Source organism: Danio rerio, chromosome 11, assembly GCF_052040795.2.
Source record: "Danio rerio strain M-AB ecotype USA chromosome 11, GRCz13ab, whole genome shotgun sequence".
Taxonomy (NCBI): Eukaryota; Metazoa; Chordata; class Actinopteri; order Cypriniformes; family Danionidae; genus Danio; species Danio rerio.
This window is the reverse complement of record NC_141031.1, coordinates 37,687,460-37,707,245: the sequence shown is the minus strand read 5'-3', so window position 1 is coordinate 37,707,245 and position 19,786 is coordinate 37,687,460. Positions and strand designations below refer to the sequence as shown.

The following is a 19,786-nucleotide window of genomic DNA, read 5'->3' as shown; positions in this document are numbered from 1 at the left end:
TTGCTGAGTATTTGCAAACACATTATGACATTATTAAGCTTCAGTAGAGTAAAATAATAGAGTAAAATAATTTGCACATTTAAAGCATTCTCATTGTGAGAAATGATGACTTACATTAGATAGGTAGGTAGGTAGGTAGGTGGATGTATGGATGGATGCATGGATGGATGAATAGATGTACGAAAGAGAAGGTGAATAAACAGGAAAATAAACAGATAAATAGACAGACAGACAGACATTTAGGGGCTCCACCTAAAATCTGCAATTTGGTCCAGTTGCTCATACATATATGGCCAAACAGTAAAGCGTAATATAAACGAATGAGGTTTTACATAACAGTATTGCAGATCACTTATATGAAATGCATTTAAATATCAGTTGTCACTATTTCTCAATAATACATGTCGTTGTAAGAAGATATTGAAATGCTTAGTTTAATATTACGAAGGCCAAACGTATAATGCAATGTAATTCAGTTATGACTGAGAAATGGACCAATCAACGTTTTGTTCAAAAGCTTATTGTATCTTATTTAATACATTTAATATGATTTTTTCCACAAAAAAACTAAACTATGATAATCAAGTGCTCATTGTGAAACATTATACTAACAATGGTAAAATAATTCTATTTACATTAAAGATTTTATATCTTGTCGAAAAAAATGATGTTATCAATCACATGACCAAAGACATGTAGTGGATTATGAAAACTTTTTTTTTCATGTTGATCAAGGTATAAGCATTTATAAGATTAAAGGGACAGTTCATACATAAACATCATTTATCACTGTTTACTCTTTATTATTTTACTTTTTTCTTTACAGTTTTAGAGAGGTATTGACAGATATTAATTTTGGGGCGAGCTATCTCTTTTCCACTGCCCTGCTTTGTATTTATGTATTTAACGACATCACTGTATATGCCAAAACTTCCCATATAGCAACAAGTCCAGATGACTTTAATTCAAAACATGAGAAAATTAACTTAATCTGATTTTTCCTGTGGAATCTGAATCATGTATTCAATATAAGTGCGACAACTACTCAGTGGTCAGCAGCCAATGAGATGGCTAGATTCCAGAAAAACTGCTCTGACTGAATTTGAATGCTGTACAACAATGATGCCCTGCCAACTCTAAGTGTCGATACTGATCTACAAGCAAGCTCAGTGGCCGGTTTGCAAGCAGCGCTGATACATATCTGCCAAAGATAGAAAAAACTCATTCAATTAGATAAATAACACATCTAAAAATGCTTTTCTTACAAAAACACCTCCATCATGAGATTAAAAACAATACTGAAGCCTTACTAAAATTTATCAAATGCGTTCAAACTGAACAATGACACAAAAATACACCAGTATGACATCATAAAGTGCATGCATGTATTTGCACTTGTGGTAAACTTTACAGTGAACATTAATAATTAAGGTATGTTCTCACAACAATGATGACCTCACAATTGAAAACAATTTCCTCCCCACTTAATTTACTGTACAGATGACAACACTGTCAAAGCAATTCCTGTTTACATGGAACCAATCAAAAACGCTGCATTACTCATGCCAGGCCAGTAGATGGCATTTTCACTTTATAAAGAAGTATTACGATTTTACACACATACACACTTAGCGCGGTCCATGCGAAAGGCTCATGTCTATGCCCTACTCCCTTTGAAGGGTTTACCCTCTGGACAGCTTCGAAGTGATCAGGGCATGGAAAGGGGCATGGACGCCAAAACTGTTAATTAGTTGTACTAGGGGCCCTTCGAAATGGGCAGTTGGACCACCTCTGATTGGAATGATACTTAAATATTGTGAACATGTTTGTTTTTTACTTCAAAGTGCCCATCGGAGGGCAATATATCCCATTTAGAATGCACCAAGAGTCCTTCAGTTCACCATTGTTATGCAATTATACATGCTTATTGGCTGAATGTAAAATGCATTATTGTGACCTCACAGTTTTCACAAAATCACAGTGTTGTAACACTTTCTGTACACTTAGGCGGTTGACACATTTAAAGTCTGCATGAACTGGAAGCTGCGGACCAGTGTTAATTTTGACAGCAAATTTTAATTTAGTTTTAGTCTTAGTTTTTTGACTAAAATCTAATTTTAGTTTTAGGCATATTTTAGTCTTCTGAATCTATTTATTTTTAGTCTAGTTAAAGTTCATAAGTTCATATGATTTTAGTCAACTAAATCTACTCAAGATTTAGTTGACTAAAATGTATTTGGTTTAATTTAAGTGTAATCTAATTAAATTAAATTGTATACATTTATTTATACAAAATATTCTACCTTAAAATGAAATAAAATAGTCTCAATAAAATATGGAATATAGCTTTTCCAGTGAAGACCAAAATTAGATATGCACTCTTTATTATATGTCATGATCATCACTTATTTATCATCGGTAGAAACATGTTGGTCACGAAAATTATGACGATCATTTTTCATCAACGAAATTACCTCTGTTGCAGACCTTTTTGCTGACAAGAGAAATTAAATATCATGATAAAACAGTGGGTGTGGCTTGTTTTTTCAACTGCAAGCTGATTGAATGTAGTAAAGTAGGCCTTTCATTCAGAAAGATCAGGAAATAGGTTTTAGAAGAGTCATTCCAACCAAACAGACACCCCCTCCTCACTATTTCTGTTTGTTGTCAAAACAGTTTAAGGGGCGTAGTTAAGTATGTTAGCCACGCCCAATACCATAGTCGGACATTATCTGAGAAACAATCAGAAAGTGCATTTTCAGATTTCAATTTTAGATTACAATATAACAACATAACAACATAACTCTTAATGGCATGCACAGATACATTTCTCACCACAAAACCAGCAATATGAGCTAACAAAATTAATATGGTTAGTTTTAACAACATGTGTACTTTAAACAATATTATTTTCAACGTTTAAAACCTTTTTATCAAATTTGGTATTATGGTTGCGGGTTCAAGTCATGCAGTATAGGTGAATTGAATCAATTAAACTGCCTGTAGTGTATGTGTGTGCGTGCAGATGCAAGAGTGTATGGGCGTTTCCCAGGACTGGGTTGCAGTTGGAAGGGCATCCGTTGTGTTAAACATATGCTGGATTAGTTGGCGGTTCATTCCGCTGTGTTGACCCCTGATAATCAGTGACTAAGCCAACGGAAAATTAACTTTACTACTAAATTTACTAGTTCAATATAATCGAAACCACTAAGCATTTTAGTAAATAGTTATGTTATATTTGAAATATATATATATATATATATATATATATATATATATGGAAAAAAGTTGAATTCAAAATCAGATGATGCTAATAAAGTTGTAAAGAAAGAAATCTGATTTGCTTAGTCACAGTTGCTCAACTTCTCCTTCAGAGGGGTGCTGGTCACGTATAAAAGTGTTGTCATGATGTAGCACATTTTTAATTTGTCAAACAGATTGTATTACAACTCAGCGTGCGTTACAGAACTCCCTAGTCTCCCCCATTTAATAATTAACGAGGATCAATTTAAAACCTCAGTGACGCACATAAAGACTTGCTTACAATTAATGTTTACATAAATTCAGTGTGAAACAAAAAGTAGGGCTTCATACAACTGATGTCTTACTCTGAGCAATAATAAAGGTCATGTGTGTGTGTGTGTGTGTGTGTGTGTGTGTGTGTGTGTGTGTGTGTGTGTGTGTGTGTGTGTGTGTGTGTTCAGCCCACTCCAAACACACAATTGACCCTACTGAGAGCTGTCACATCAACACTCACAATCTGCTTGGGATGTGAAGTGCTTTCAACAGAACCAGTGATAACAGAGCAGCTGCACTGTATATGTGATTAATGTCGTCCTCTCTTTCTCTTTCGCCTCTATTGTGTTATTTCCAGCAGTTACAAGAACAGCGCACGTGGATTCATTTTAACATGCATGAGGGGTGTTAATCAGAGTTGTGCAACTTGTGAATCTAAAGCTTTGAGGGAAATTTACGATTTATATCAGGTGGCCTTAACTACTATGTAAACTTGCATCAAAAAATAAATACAATGAACTTATAATGTTCATAATGTTTTTGAGGTGGGATAAGGGTAGGTTTAGGGACAGCTTTGGTGGTATGAGTAGCTTTAAGGGTGGGTTAAGGTGTAAGGGATGGTCAACAGAAAATAATTACAGATGTAATTACATGCAGGTATTTAAGGAATCATATAAGAACAATGTAAAACATGTATTTACACAAAAATTATTAATTTCAGTGTAAGTACATATTAATTATGGCCAACTAATTTAAAGTAAGAGAAATACATTTTTTTACTTTTTTTATCTAAACAAATATAATAAATTAATAATAGAAACTGCATCAAGAAAAAAAAAAGATCATCTTGATTCATAGAACTATGCTTCATGCATTCAAATTCTCTTGCCGCCACTTTTTATGCTGTTAATAATGTTCATTTTGACTTAAAAAAAAATTAAAAATTTGCATAAAAAAAAATATATATATATATATATATATATATATATATATATATATATATATATATATATATATATATAATAGATAGTTTGGAGGGAAGGGAGAACAACCTGTCAATACTGTGTTCCCTAGAGAGCAGACAATGAGTTCTTTTAGCAGCGTTTTCAAGTTTGAAAATATTACTTTGTACTAGGCATGGGCCGGTATAAGATTCTGACGGTACGATAACCTTGGATAAAAATATCACGGTTTCACGGTTTCACTGTTTTATTTGGTTACTGCTCTAAAATATATTCTTTTAAATGTCTGCGTAAAAAACTACAACTTTTTTTCCCTTTAAAAACAATATATTTTATTTTTTGAAGGATTTAAAATATTTTACAGCAGTAACCATGTCAGGCTAAATAATTCAAATGAATTATTGACTTCTGCGGTCTTCATTAGTTTCAAAAACACAGATTTTTTTACAATTTAAAACGAAATCTTTGGATATATTGTCTGCTGGAGATGCTGTGGTCCTAAAAAACAACGACAAAAAAAATGTAAATAAAAAATCGTACACATACCTCAGGAACAGTATGGCAGAAAATTTTGGCGGTTTTAAAACCTTGACTTTTCCAAACGGCGGTACACCTTAAAAACATTTATCATCCCATGCCTACTTTGTACTGATCTTCATTACTTTTTGTGATTTTACAAACAATAGGTTTCTCTTCACTCAGCTCCCGAAAGCTAAAATTCAGAAATAACTTTTTTTGTACCATGTGATCGCATCTTTAAAAAAAAAGTGATTCTTTATTAGTATTTTTGTCCTGTTTTAAGTCCCAGAGAATCACTTGAAACGTGACTTACTTCACATCTCACCAAAATGCAATCCTGCATCAAATACAAAACACCCTTAAGTGTTAACCCTCAATACAAAAAAGCCTTAAGATACATATAAATAACCTTTGTTGTGACATTGCTTATTGAACCACCTTTTCAACAACTCTTGATTAGTTTGCTAAATGTCCTAAGGCTTGTTCCAGTGACATTTTAGTCAATTTCAAAGGACGTAAAAAAAAGATCTATTGTATTTATCTGTATTATTTTTCCTTTTTTATTTTTTCCAAATTAATTCATTATGTTTTTAATTTTTCTAAGTTCCATTTACTTGATTAATATCAGTAATCAAAAAGCAAGTCCAAATAAATAAATCAATCTATTCAGTTTAAAATCAACTTGCTCAAAGGTTAAGGCGATTACATTTTTGGAGCTCGACAAGATAGGTTTTACTTGTTCCTTGAAATTGCATTTTACTGTTTAATTTAAAAAGAGTAGAATACATTTATAGTTCAAGTAGTCTCCTTAAAAATAAAGTATTATTATTATTATTACATTATAATTTATTACATTAAAATATACATATACATTATGCACAGTAAAATACTTGTAATGTAAATTACAAAAATGTAAAGTAAAATGACTTTCATAGCAGCGGGATCAAGTTCTTGTGTTCCCCACATAAACAAATACTATAGCATTTTATAGCAAATACTACAGTGTCTTTGAATCTTAAAGTACTTGAATGAATCTGTTGTGGTAATTCTATAGTTGCTAAAAAAACACCAACTATCGTAGCATAAACAATTGACCCAAAACTGTGTTTTTTTACAACTACACTGTAAAAAAAAATCCTGGTTGCCTTCATTTTTAAGCTGAAACAAATTAATCTTTTGAGTCCATTGAACTTGTAAATTATACTTATAAATGGGTAAATTAATTTAGAACATGATTAACAATAGGTTACAATGAACTAAAAACATGTACTATCATGATTCATGACTAATCGATCATATAATTTTTTACAGTATAGGGTATATTATACTACAATTCACCACAGAAAAATTGAAGTATACTACAATATGTATTACAGTATGTTAGTTTAATAGTTAATACTACTGAATGTTGTAGCATTCATTGACAAAGAGATGTAAATAGTCTAATATATATCGGCTAAATACACTTAGTATTGCAATTGCTACAGTATTTTTTCATGTTCTCATAAACTGGAACATCAGAAAGCATCCTGTATGTGATAATACCCATTCATTCACTAGAATTTTTGTGGATTATTATTAACAGACACTAGCCTTTTATCATGATTTGATCAACACTACTTTTGATTATTTTTTTAATACAAAATCTGACAAATTTGATGAAATTCCATATTAACCTTATTCTGTTTAGGTGAATCTGTGATTCAGTCTGTGTTTTACACATTGTGCAATACACAAGGGGCTAGAGATCACTTTATGTTTTCACCTGTATTCAACTAGTAAAATATTACTTCAGAGAACTGTCTGGGAGGCAAAAAGAGTAAGTCTGAGACATCTAAGAGGAGGTGCATTCAAAATGACAGGATTAGAGAGAAATCAATTCTTTTGAAGTCAAGATGTGATTATTATGCTCTGTCTAACTCACCCCGCGATTGGGTAAAGCTAAACAGAAATGAAAGGAGGAAAGAGGGAAGAGAGAGACATGAAAATCGTGCTTCCGCTCTTCCTCGACTAATCACAGCACCTTCTGTGCCTTAATCTACCACCTCAACCACCTGACGTGCTCTATATAGAGTGAACACACCATACTGAATATCTCAGCTTCACCTAGGTCACTTCTGCCAGGTCTCATCTGCTGCACAGACGCTCTGGGTTGAAACTACAGAAAGACACAGGTGCACACAGGAACACAAGCAACCCCTGTCCATTTATACCCCAGTGACCCGTTACTGAAGCCGTATTGTAGGTCTTCACATTGAGCCTGAAGGTGAGTTATAAATGTACTAGTTCTGTGAACAAAAGCAATCTGTCCAATAAAACACTAATTACTACCAAACAAATTAGTGAATTAAACGGATTTAAAGCATTCATTAATCATAATAATAATATTTACAAAAAATCACTTGTTAATATAATATCAAATATAAAAGCAAATATAATAGCAAATATAATAGCAAATATAATATAATATAATATAATATAATATAATATAATATAATATAATATAATATAATATAATATAATATAATATAATATTTGAAAGATAATTTTGTAAATAATTAAACAAATTTACAAACAATAAAATGAACTTGACTTAGTAATGAGAATATAAATTATTTTGTTTATAGTAAAAACTATTCTGTTTATGTATCCTCTTAAGGCCCAAGGTGTTTTTTTACATGCACTTTTATTTCTCTTTGCTATTTGGGCTTATTGGACCCCAATTAGATTAAAAATCGAAGTATCAGCTTTTGATATGATGTATGTTAAGAGAAAAATGATGTCCATATATGTGGACTCGTGGTCCGAATTTACCTAAAAGACTTTTTCCTGAATGTTTTTAATGCATATATAACATAGTTTTTTTTTTACTTGCTTTGACTATCAGAGAGTAGAAACACGGAAAGTTAAAAATAGGGTTTGGGACTTATTATATGCTGCATAAAAGTTGCAGTATGACACTGTATGTCAAAACATTCAAATATAAAACATTCATAGTATTTTAAATAGCCATTTAAGAGCTAAAATGTGCTGTCTACATGGACACTCGGGCTCTAGGAGGTTATAATTTGTATACAAATAATCTTGTAAAAAACATTATAATAAAAATGTAATATGAAAAAAAAAAAGATTTATGTTAGAGATGCTCCGATTGATCGGCCAGAGATTGATATCGGCCGATAATCACATTTAATTACTTGATCGGTACTCGCTGATCTGGCCGATCTCAAGATAAAACTTACATTTTTTTACCTTGAATAATTAATAAAAAGAATTTTTTTAATATACTTATTTCAAAAAACAGGTTGTCACGATATCATCAATTCAGGCCACGACACTATACCAGCTGAAGTATCACGATACCAAGTAGTATTGCGATACTGTCCAAATTCATAACTCAAATCTACGAAATAAAGCAAATTGTCAGAAATATTATGTTTTATCGGTCATAATACATAAATTCAATTAAGAATTTCCTTATTTTTGAAAACACATTCTTTGTACAGACTTTCTCTGCTTTTTTGCATATACTGTGACTCTTTTGTGGTTATTGCAATAATAATAAAATAATTAAATAAATAGATCATTGATCACACCATATGATATGTGATGACAGCAGCAAACTATGGCCGGTATGCAGACAGTTAAAAAAAAGTAAAACAGAGTGGTCTATTGATTATCTTCTGGCACAAATGTAATGACAATACTATTTCCAAACTACAGTGACACCGCCAGTATTTTGGAGCCATAGTATTGCAGTGCTACCGAAGTAAACCGTGCAACCCTAGTTTATGTCCCTTTTTCCTTTTAGTGAAAACTTAATGGATTTATAGGTGCATTTAACTTCTTATGCATCAAATATGCGCTTCAAACTTTTTTTTTTAGTGAGACATGTTGAATTTCTTCCTTCTTCTTCTTTCATTAATTGTAATATTTCCAAATTGCATTGTTTGTACTTTTTAATTAAATTTTTTAATTTGTTTTATTTATTATTTTTTGTAACGCTGCTTCTGGCCATGACATGTTCACATCTAAATGATTATAAGAGGATTATATAAAACATCCTTAATTTATTCTCTTAGGTAAGAAGAGATCTCCACTTAAGTATTGTACTTATGGAATGTGCACTGTAAAAAATGCAGGGTTCCACACAATTCATTTATGTTGTCCCAACACAAATCAATTAATTTAACTTAACACTTTTAAGAAGTTTATGTGGATTGAACATATAAAAATGTAATTGTCCCAATGAAATCTCAAGAATTGTGTTGATTCAACTTATTTTAAATAAGTAGTTTGAACAAGAGTGTGTGCTTTATGCATTATAAAACTTGACTAAAAACTATACAACTTCACTATAAACTGGCTGCAAAAATCCTGATCGGAGCATCCCTAATTAAACAAGTAAACAATTTAGAGGCCACTTGGATAGACTATTCTTCGTTTTTCTTGATTTATTGAATTTAGAATGGTTGTGTAAAATGTTAATATTTGTTTAGTTCAACAAAAAGTCTGATAAAATCAAATGAAAATGTTGTAATTTACAGCATTGTTCCAGAAAATAGCAATAGACCAGAATAATAAATGTAATTTATTAAGTTTTATTTTTTTCTTGGCTCCATTTTAATGAATAATAAGTAATCAAAAAGCATGTTCGATTAAATAAGTCCATGAAATCTGTTCATTAATAGTCAGAAAATGACAATAGATCAGAATAACTTTTTTTTATTGATTGAGAATGAAAATCAGGGTTATATCACCAAATAATGAATAATACTGTAAAAAATGAATAAGACGTCTTAAAACATGGCACAGATTAAACCAAACCAGACTACGTTTAACTAAATTCCTCAACAATATCAACCTTTTAATGAGGCGTTTTTTTTTTCTTTACGAGCAAACCGTTACAACACCTTGACATTTCATAATTTGTCATTCTCTCACAAGCCTTTGTGGGCTCTTCTAAAACATAGATATAATTTCTGGGTCTCAGTCAAAGCCAGTTGAGCAGATTATGATTTAGTTTCGACATCTTCACGCGCACCAAGGATGCACACAATTGCTGTCTAACAAGGCAGCGCGCGAGGATTTGATACACAGCCATTAAAAGACAAGAAAGTTTCTGCTGTTACTAAGCGACAGAAAGTATTTACACATCGATATTCAAATAGACCACACAATGAATGAACGGACGTGAAATAAAATGTATATTTAGAAATAACGTTAACTTACATCCAAATGTTCCTCACAGGGGCAACAGTTTTTACACGTGCAGTTTGACAAATAATAATGTCATTGTTCCAAGACAAAGACTAAAATGTGGGTCACAACGAGCTAAAAATATAGAAAACGATGACACGTATCACGTCTGTGAAGATGTAAAGAATTCGACTGACAAAAACCATAATATTCATAACGTTATATGTCTTACCGGTCAGATATGATGGTGAATTGCTGAGAAATGTCCTTCAGATGAAGCTCTCCTCGTAGTTTACCTCAGAAAAACCATATAACACCACAAAAAACTTGAGGATGGGGATGTGAGGACCGTCTTCTATGAATTACTGCCGTTATTCTCATTGACTTGGAGCCCGTGAGTCGGTTTTGACGGGTTTTTAAAGTGGGCTGTAACGACTCTTCAGTTTCCCCGCCTCCGATTGTCTAGACCGAGCCACAACCAATGAGCTCATTCAGTGGCATCTTCGTCACACAATGGACGCGACGCTCTCTTTGGAATCAAAGAAGGCTGTGAGCGCGTGCGCTGGTTATAGCTGGTGCGTTCAGCTTGTGGCGCGTCGCGTCGCGGTTCTCGCATTTGATTGGTCGACAAGGTATAATGAGAGGCGACGTCAGGATTAAATCATACACAACCCGCGAGCGCGCGTTTGCTGATGGAGTGACGATGAAAAGACACGAACAGTTAACCAGCATCATCCTAAATGCTGGACACTGACGTAACATCCATCCATCCATCCGTCCATCCGTCCGTCTGTCTGTCTACCATCTCTTCCATCCATCCATCCATCCATCCACCTTCTCTTTCTTACATCCATCCGTCCGTCGGTCCCTCCATTCATCTATCTATCTATCTATCTATCTATCTATCTATCTATCTATCTATCTATCTATCTATCTATCTATCTATCTATCTATCTATCTATCTATCTATCTATCTATCTATCTATCTATCTATCTATCTGTCTATCTGTCTGTTTATTTATCTACTCTTTCGTACATCTTTCCATCCATCCATCCACCCATCCGTCCGTCTGTCCGTCCGTCTGTCTCAAAGAGTGAATCCACCTCTTTATTTATCTACTCTTTCGTACATTTATCCATCCATCCACCATCTCTTTCAGATATCTATCTATCTATCGATCCATCCATCCATCCATCCTCCTCTTTATTTATCTACTCTTTCGTACATTTATCCATCCATCCACCATCTCTTTCAGATATCTATCTATCTATCGATCCATCCATCCATCCATCCATCCTCCTCTTTATTTATCTACTCTTTCGTACATTTATCCATCCATCCATCATCTCTTTCGTATATCTATCTATCTATCTATCTATCTATCTATCTATCTATCTATCTATCTATCTATCTATCTATCTATCTATCTATCTATCTATCTATCTATCTATCTGTCTGTCTGTCTGTCTGTCTGTCTGTCTGTCTGTCTGTCTGTCTGTCTGTCTGTCTATCTATCTATCTATCTGTCTATCTGTCTGTTTATTTATCTACTCTTTCGTACATCTTTCCATCCATCCATCCACCCATCCGTCCGTCTGTCCGTCCGTCTGTCTCAAAGAGTGAATCCACAATAATGTCGTTCTAAATATAATGTTGCGATATTCAAGGTAACTTTTAACATTTTACATTTCTCTTAAGACACCTGCAAAATCTTTCAGTGGCTGCATTCTAGTAATTGATTCTCCACATTTCATTCTGTATTGATTTGGACGTGATGTAAACTCGCAGTGTGGCTCAGATCTCTGCTTCTCATTCTGTTGATTAGGAAAAATTGTGCTTCATTTGTATTCAGATACAGGTCATTATGGGATCCATCACGCCTGCAGGCTATTGGAGAGGTAAGCAGCAGCACCTAAACTCTGCATGTGTGCATGTTTTACAAGGACTATCCACCTTTTTCTATATCCCATGATGCTTCGCTTGAATTATAGGAGTAACTTCAGTTAAACAATGAGTGAGGTGTTTTCAAAAAGCTGCCATTAATCATTGATTAAGAGTGAATAACTTATTAGAATTAGAAAAATGACTTTCAGCAGACCACAAATAATCCAAAAACCTCCAAACAAGCCATTCCCAACATTACTGTATATTAAACATTGATGAAACTTGGATTATGTTTTCAATTTTGGCAGCAAATATGCTCATATATATGAAGCTGTTAAATTATTGTGGTTGGGTTGGGTGGTTCGGGTTTTCTTGTTGTGTTTTGTATTTACTTATATTTTCATTCATTCATTTTCCTTCGGCTTAGCCCCTTTATTCATCTGGGGTATTCAAACTGCCAAATTATCCAGCATATGTTTTACACAGCGGATGTCCTTCCAGCTGCAACTCTGTACCGGTAATCATCCATATACACTCATTCCCACACACACGGTCAATTTAGTTTATTCAGTTCACCTAAACCGCATGGTTTTGGACTGAGGGGGAAACCGGAACACCTGGAAACCCATGTGAACAGAGGGAGAACATGCAAACTCCACACAGAAATGTCAACTGATCCATCCAGGACTCAAACCAGCGACCTTCTTGCTGTGAGGTGACAGTGCTAACCACTGAGCCACTGTCACCTTTTATATTCGTATATACTTTCAATCTTTAATATGTTGTTCAATTAAAAGGTATCAGTTTAGGCACTGTTTTGGCAGTGGTACAATTTAAAAAGTATCAGCTTGGCACCATTATCATTAAAAGATATTTCTACAATTTATATGAACTAATTGTAAAGCATCCTTAATATCTGAAGTGATTTGTTTCAGTTTATTCTAATTAAAGTAAAGGTCTGCACAAAACGCAAAACGTCTGCACGCGTCTGTTGAGTTTTATTCGACACCAGACTGCTCTGTCGGCTAGGAACAGTTTTCTTCCTGACCTGAGCGCTCCCTTCATTTACACACACACACACACAAGAATCACCTTTACACAATCTAAAAGAGATAAAAATGTAGGTGGTATATACATTTTATATGCCATCAAGTTACATTACTTTTAAAATTATTAATAGTGTCAAAGAGAGAAAAAAGTTATTAAATAGTATTAAAATGTTGGTCACACTTTACAATAAGGTTCATTAGTTAATGTTAATAAATGCATTTACTAACATGAACAAACAATGAACAATAGATTTACTACTGTATTTGTTCATGCTAGTTTACTTTAGTTAATGAAAATACAGTAGTTCATTGTTAGTTCATGTTAACTCATGGTGCATTAACTAATGTTAACAAGCATGGACTTGGATGTTAATAATGCATTAGTAAATGTTCAATTATGATTAATAAATGCTGTACATGTGTTGTTCATGATTAGTTCATGTTAGTTAATGCATTAACTAATGAATGTTAAAATGTTATTGATGATGAGCTGCTTCTAAACTCATCTACAACTAGCCCAAATGTCGATCACACTGAAACAAGTCATAACTAGAATGCTATAAGAAAGAGAAAATAATCATACATTTTTTACCTGCTCTTTTGTCAATTCAATTCAATCCAATCCATCTTTATTTCTACAGCGCTTTTACAATGTAGATTGAGTCAAAGCAGCTCAACATAGAAGTTTCAGTAAAATGAAACTGAAACTGTGTCAGTCCAGTTTTCAAAGTTAAAGTTCAGTTTAGTTCAGTTCAATGTGGTTTAATTTTCATTGCTGAAAGTCCAAATACTGAAGAGCTAATCCATCGATGCGCAGCTCCACAAGTCCCAAACCAAGCAAGCCAGTGGCTTCACCAAGTGACGAAAGTGAAGGAAAAAACCTTGAGAGAAACCAGGCTCAGTTGGGCACAATAATTTCTCCTCTGGCAAAGCTTCTTGTGCAGAGATGCAGTCTAGGTGCCAGGCTGGAGAACGCTGGTCGTCCATTGTGGAGAGGCTGCAGGTGATTAGGTCACCGGCTGGTGTACAGGCTGGACCACAAGATCAATTTTGTCTATGATTAGGTCAGCTCACCTCTTCTGATATGTCTTCAAATTTAAGTGGTTTGTTCTTGTGACACAGACAGTCCCATGTTAGCTTAACCAACGCACACAGTCTGAGCTGGAAAGACCCATGATTAGTTCACCTTTTGAGTGTTTGGGTTTTTGAGTCGTTCGTTCATCACTTGACAGCATGTAAAGATAAACGGATCAAACAACCAATCCTCGTTCGAGAACAACCCATCACTAGCACAAAGCAGAAAGTCCTGGTCCATCTGTGCAGTGCACAGTGGACGAAATTAAAGTAATGAAAAGCCTCTAAAACTTGTGGTTGTGTGCTCTCAGTCAGGGCAGGCTGTTTCAGAACCAGTTTAAGGTACGAATCCATTTTATAGCGCAGATATGCTTTTCTAAAAGAGCGTCGGGAACTGAATAGTCTAATGTTTAACTCGTGTTCCGATCACTACCAGGTATTATACAGTATGTAAAATTAATCCCACATCGCAAGAAACCTGGTTGGATCCTGTGGAAGTTTCTCAAACCGGAAGTGCAGCCCATAATTTACTGTAACATGCAGAAAGTTCAGCATGTGTTCCGCATATGGCCTGAAACATATAGGAAATCATGACAAAAGTCATATATCTGGCATGTGGCCGCATAGCAAGGATATACAATAACGACAAATCCCCAACAATTGGATGACTTCAAAGCTGGTTTAATATAGAGCGTGGGACGTCACACAGCGCTGTGTCTACGGGGAGCGAGATGTTAAAGGCGAAGGCATATCCCCAACCACAGAACCCTGCTGGAGCAGTGCAGGTGCGTCTGTACAGCTGTGCTCATATCACGCATATAGCACAGCAGTGAGGATCTCCGGACTGCCTCTGGGGGAAAAGTTAAAGGGGCCACTGTGTACCTCCGCTCTGCTGGACACTGAAATACTGATATCCTTAGTAACCTCATTGCAGGAATTATGGCAATTCATACGTGATGGCACTTTCAATGCTTCTATATGTACTTTGAGCCACTTTTATAGTACTGTTTTTATTTTTTGGAATCTGCATATTGTGATCATTTAATTTTTAAAGGATGTTTTAATGATATTAAAATATCACATTTGTAATGCTGGCTGTGTCTGTGTGTGTGTGTGTGTACAGTTGGCATAATTATAAAAACAAAATTGTGCCATTTAACAAAGAGAAGAACACCTCTTTAGTTTAAATACTTTTCTAATCATTAATTTTTTTTGTCTTTGCCATAATGACAGTACATAATATTTCACCAGTTATTTTACAACATGCTAGACTTCACCTTAAAGTGAAATTTAAAGGCTTAACTACGTAGACTAAAAGAATATAATAGGAAATACTATGTATGAAATACTATTGCTCAAACATCACCTGAGAAGTATTTTATTTTTTTTTTTATAAGATGGTCTTCAACTTTGCAGTTTCACATTTTTATTATAATTTTATTATGTAGTTTTATTGAATATAAAATGTAATAGATAAGTCTAATAAAAATCCAATGTAATGACTTATTTATTAAATAAATTAAAATATTTATATTCAAACACACACACACACACACACACACACTTGTAACTACTGTGATTATAAAATAACACTCATTTTATAATTACATCCAATGCAGTTTAAAAAAATGTATCATTAAATTATAACTAAAAAGTATATTAACGTATAGATAAAAATCCAATGCAATGCCTGATTCATTAAAATATATTGAAATATTTACACACATAATTTAATGTTATTTTATAATTACATTAGTTACAACTAAAACGTTTATTAGATAGAATATTTGCTCTAATCAAATATTAACATTATAATCCACACAAATATTTAATGCATGTATAGTAACTATTATTCTTCACATAAAGGCATAAAAGTAAATTGGAAAACAATAATGACACTTTTATTATTTGATCAGTTTCTTTAAAGCACATTTTAAAAATACAACCTAATTTATTAAAATATATTAAAACATTTACACACACACAAACTATTGTAATTATAAAATTAACATAAATTTTAAAATTACATCCAATGTGATTATAAAATTATTGTTAAAATATAACTGAAAGTATATTAACATATTTTAACATATGATTTATTAAAATATTTACACAAACACACACTATTGTAGCTATTGTAATAATAAAATTAACATTAAATTATAAGTAAAAAGTATTTAAACATTTGAAAAAATATGTTTACAAATATTGATAAAATTGCTAAAATATATTTACTAAATTATTTTTATGAATGAAATATTAACATTATAATCCACATGAATATTAAATGAAGGCATAGTAACCATTATTCTTCTAATTAATGCATATAAGTAAATTGGAAAACAATAATGACACTTTTATTATTTAATCGGTTTCTTTAAAGTACATTTTAAAAATACAACTTTAGTAGAACAAAACTAAACCATTCCCCCTCCAAGAAATTAAGATATTCTGTTGTTTCAAATAATATTTTAAAAAATAGGGAAAAAATAAATATGAATCCTTATCTCTTGTTCAAAAGTGCACACACCACTGCTGTAAATCTCTCTGTCCGCAAGCTACTCGTGCACTTTGATTCATGTTTTCAACAGGCGCAGACCACTGACAGAGTGAGATAATTAATTTAGACACAAGTAGGCTGCACATCCCACCCACAGCATTCGCCCCTCGTGTAAATTCCACTTCGTTAGAGATTTCCGTTAAGCAGCGGACGTCGTGACGTTTCATGCATGATGCAACCATCAACAAGTTCAAAAATGGGGCCGTCCAGACCAGTAACGTCACTGCAGTAGCCCGCTCCAGCACCCCTAATGAGAAGAACTCAATTCCAGCACAGATAATTAACTCCATTGAACATGTTGTGCCGCTCCTGTTGTCGGACATAACCATCAAACTTAATCAGGGTCAGATTTTACAGTTCTGATGAGGGAGGGAATTTGTCTCTGTGCTGTTCTGGTGAACCATTTCTCAGAAAATCACATTTTGTATGACATTGTATAATGAAGAATTGTAATCACATGTGGTTGGATTGCATAATCTCCCACTCTGCTTTCTTAAACTGCTGAAAGAAAGCAAATGTCTGCTTTGTTGTCATTTTAATCAGAAAGCATTGTAAACATCAGGATTATACTGTATGCGGCTGTATGGATGGGTTACTGTTTAAGCTGTAATAATGCAGATTAGTTTAGGACTCTAGTAGTTAATGAAAACTTGACACTGTGGCTGTGGAACAAAGCTGGCTTTACTATCATTCTTTATTCATCAGGGGTCGCCACAGCAGAATGAACCTCCAACTAATACAGCACATGCTTTAGCGGTTGCCCTTCCAGTACTGGGAAACATCCATACACACTCATGGCCACCTTGTCGCCCGGCTTTACTATTAAATAGTATTAAAAATGTTAATTATGTCTGATAATGAGAAATTTTGGATTGTTAATGGTGAGAACTGGCATTATGCCTAAAAATGAGAAATGCGCATTAATCTAAATTAGCAGTATGTTCATAAAGATGTCTCATTATCTCATTAGCATTTAGTATTTTTAGGATGTAATATGCTAATTCAAAGATGACTTTATAATGACTTTTAATGACCCAGTTCATCCAAAAATGAACATTTCCTCACCATTTCCTCACATTTTAGCGGTTCTCGAGAGTTCGCCCTTAGCTGATGATTGATAATAAAGCTTGTTTGGCATGCTGTCCCAGAAGAGAACCCTGAGTTCAGAATATCCTCGAGCCTGGAGCTCCCTACGGTTCGAAGGACAAGAGGGGAGTTGGAGCTCAGGTAGGTCTCGAGAACTCCGCTGCTTGTGAACTTGCTGAGATATACAGTATCTGGCTAAGAGTTTGTCTAAAGATGGTATTTGGGAGTAGTCAGTTTACTTATGGTGTATATCTTGAAACCGGGAAACCCTTGCGAGCACGGGGTGAACATGGAAACTCCACACAGAAAGGCTGACTGGCCTGGTGAGAGTGCGAACCAGCGACGTTCTTGCTGTGAGGCAACAGTGCTAACCACTGGGCCACCGTGCCACCAGCCCTGTTCAATCATAAGCATGCGATCCTCTCGAAATTAGTAATAAACCACACTTAGGAATTTGTTTCTTCTGTTGAACTCAATAAAAAGATATTCTAGAGAATTTGAAACGAAAAAAAGTCATTGACATTCAATTGTAGCAACTAAAATCACCATGCATGTCAATGGCTGCTTTTTACCCAACATTATTCAGAATATCCTTCTTTGTGTTTAAAAAAAATAATAATAATATGACAAGTGGAGGATGGGTGAATGATGGTAAAATTTCCATTTCTGGGTTAACAAACGCACATATACATATATATAAATAAATATATATATTTACAGTTGAAGTCAGAATTATTAGCCCCCCTGTTAATTTTTTTCCAATTTCTGTTTAAAGGTGAGAAGATTTTGTTCAACACATTTCTAAACATAATAGTTTTAATAACTCATATCTAATAACTGATTTTTTTTTTTTTTGCCGTGATGACAGTAAATAATATTTTACTAGATATTTTTCAAGATACTTCAATACAGCTTAAAGCGACATTTAAAGGTGTAACTAGGTTCATCAGTTTAACTAGATTAGGGTAATTAGGCAAGTTAGTGTAACGATGGTTTGTTCTGTAGACTATCGAGAAAAAATAATAATAATAATAATTTTGACCTTAAATGGTTCATAAAAAACTAAAAACTGCTTTTATTCTAGCCAAAATAAAACAACTTTCTCCAGAAGAAAAAATACTATGAGACATACTGTGAAAATTTCCTTGCTCTGTTAAACATAATTTAGGAAATATTTAAAAAAGAAAAAAAATTCTAAGTGGGGCTAACAATTCTGACTTTAACACACACACATCAAAATGCTCCATGATCATATATTAGAACAGATATATTTAAAAGTTAAACATCATACTTTATGACCAATACTTTTTTGCTGATAAACGAGTAAAACCTAGTGTATCCAATTTAAAGCAAATGACAATTTTTATATTTTTTAACTTTCACTGTGATCAATAAATACATTATTTTAATATGTTTTCAAATGATTATTGTTCTAAATCTGCCTGCAGGCATTCTGATATATATATACTATATTACACTAAATGAAAAAGGCAGGGTTCCACACAATTAATTTGTGTTGGGACAACATAAAGGAATAAGGTCACTTATTATTTTTTACAAACTTGAGAGTGTATTGTACATAAAAAAATTAAGTTGCCCCCCAAAACTCAAGAATTGCATTGTTTCAGCTAATTTAAAATAAGTAGTTTGAGTAAACAGCAAACATCTTTTTTTTGAGAGTGGGAGTCTTTAAGTAGGAGTCTTCTGTAAACCATGGTCAGTTTTTATTCATTCATTCATTTTCTTTTTGGCTTAATCCCTCTATTCATCAGGTGTTACCACAGCCGAACTTATCCAGCACATGATTTAGACAGCAAATGCCCTTCCAGTTGCAACCCAGTACTGGGAAACATCCATACCCACTCATTCACACACATACACTACAGGCAATTTAGTTTATTCAATTCATCTATAGCACATGTCTTTGGACTGTGGG

General features: G+C 33.5%; 1 protein-coding gene across 1 annotated transcript in view; it reads right to left on the bottom strand.

The window, feature by feature from the left end:
• slc38a3a (solute carrier family 38 member 3a) overlaps nucleotides 1-10,479 on the bottom strand; it is a 53,722-nt gene extending 43,243 nt beyond the window's left edge. The window contains 1 exon segment of the mRNA NM_001098765.1: nucleotides 10,429-10,479. The gene's annotated coding sequence lies outside the window, so the exon portion shown is untranslated.
• Nucleotides 10,480-19,786: the final 9,307 nt, after the last annotated feature.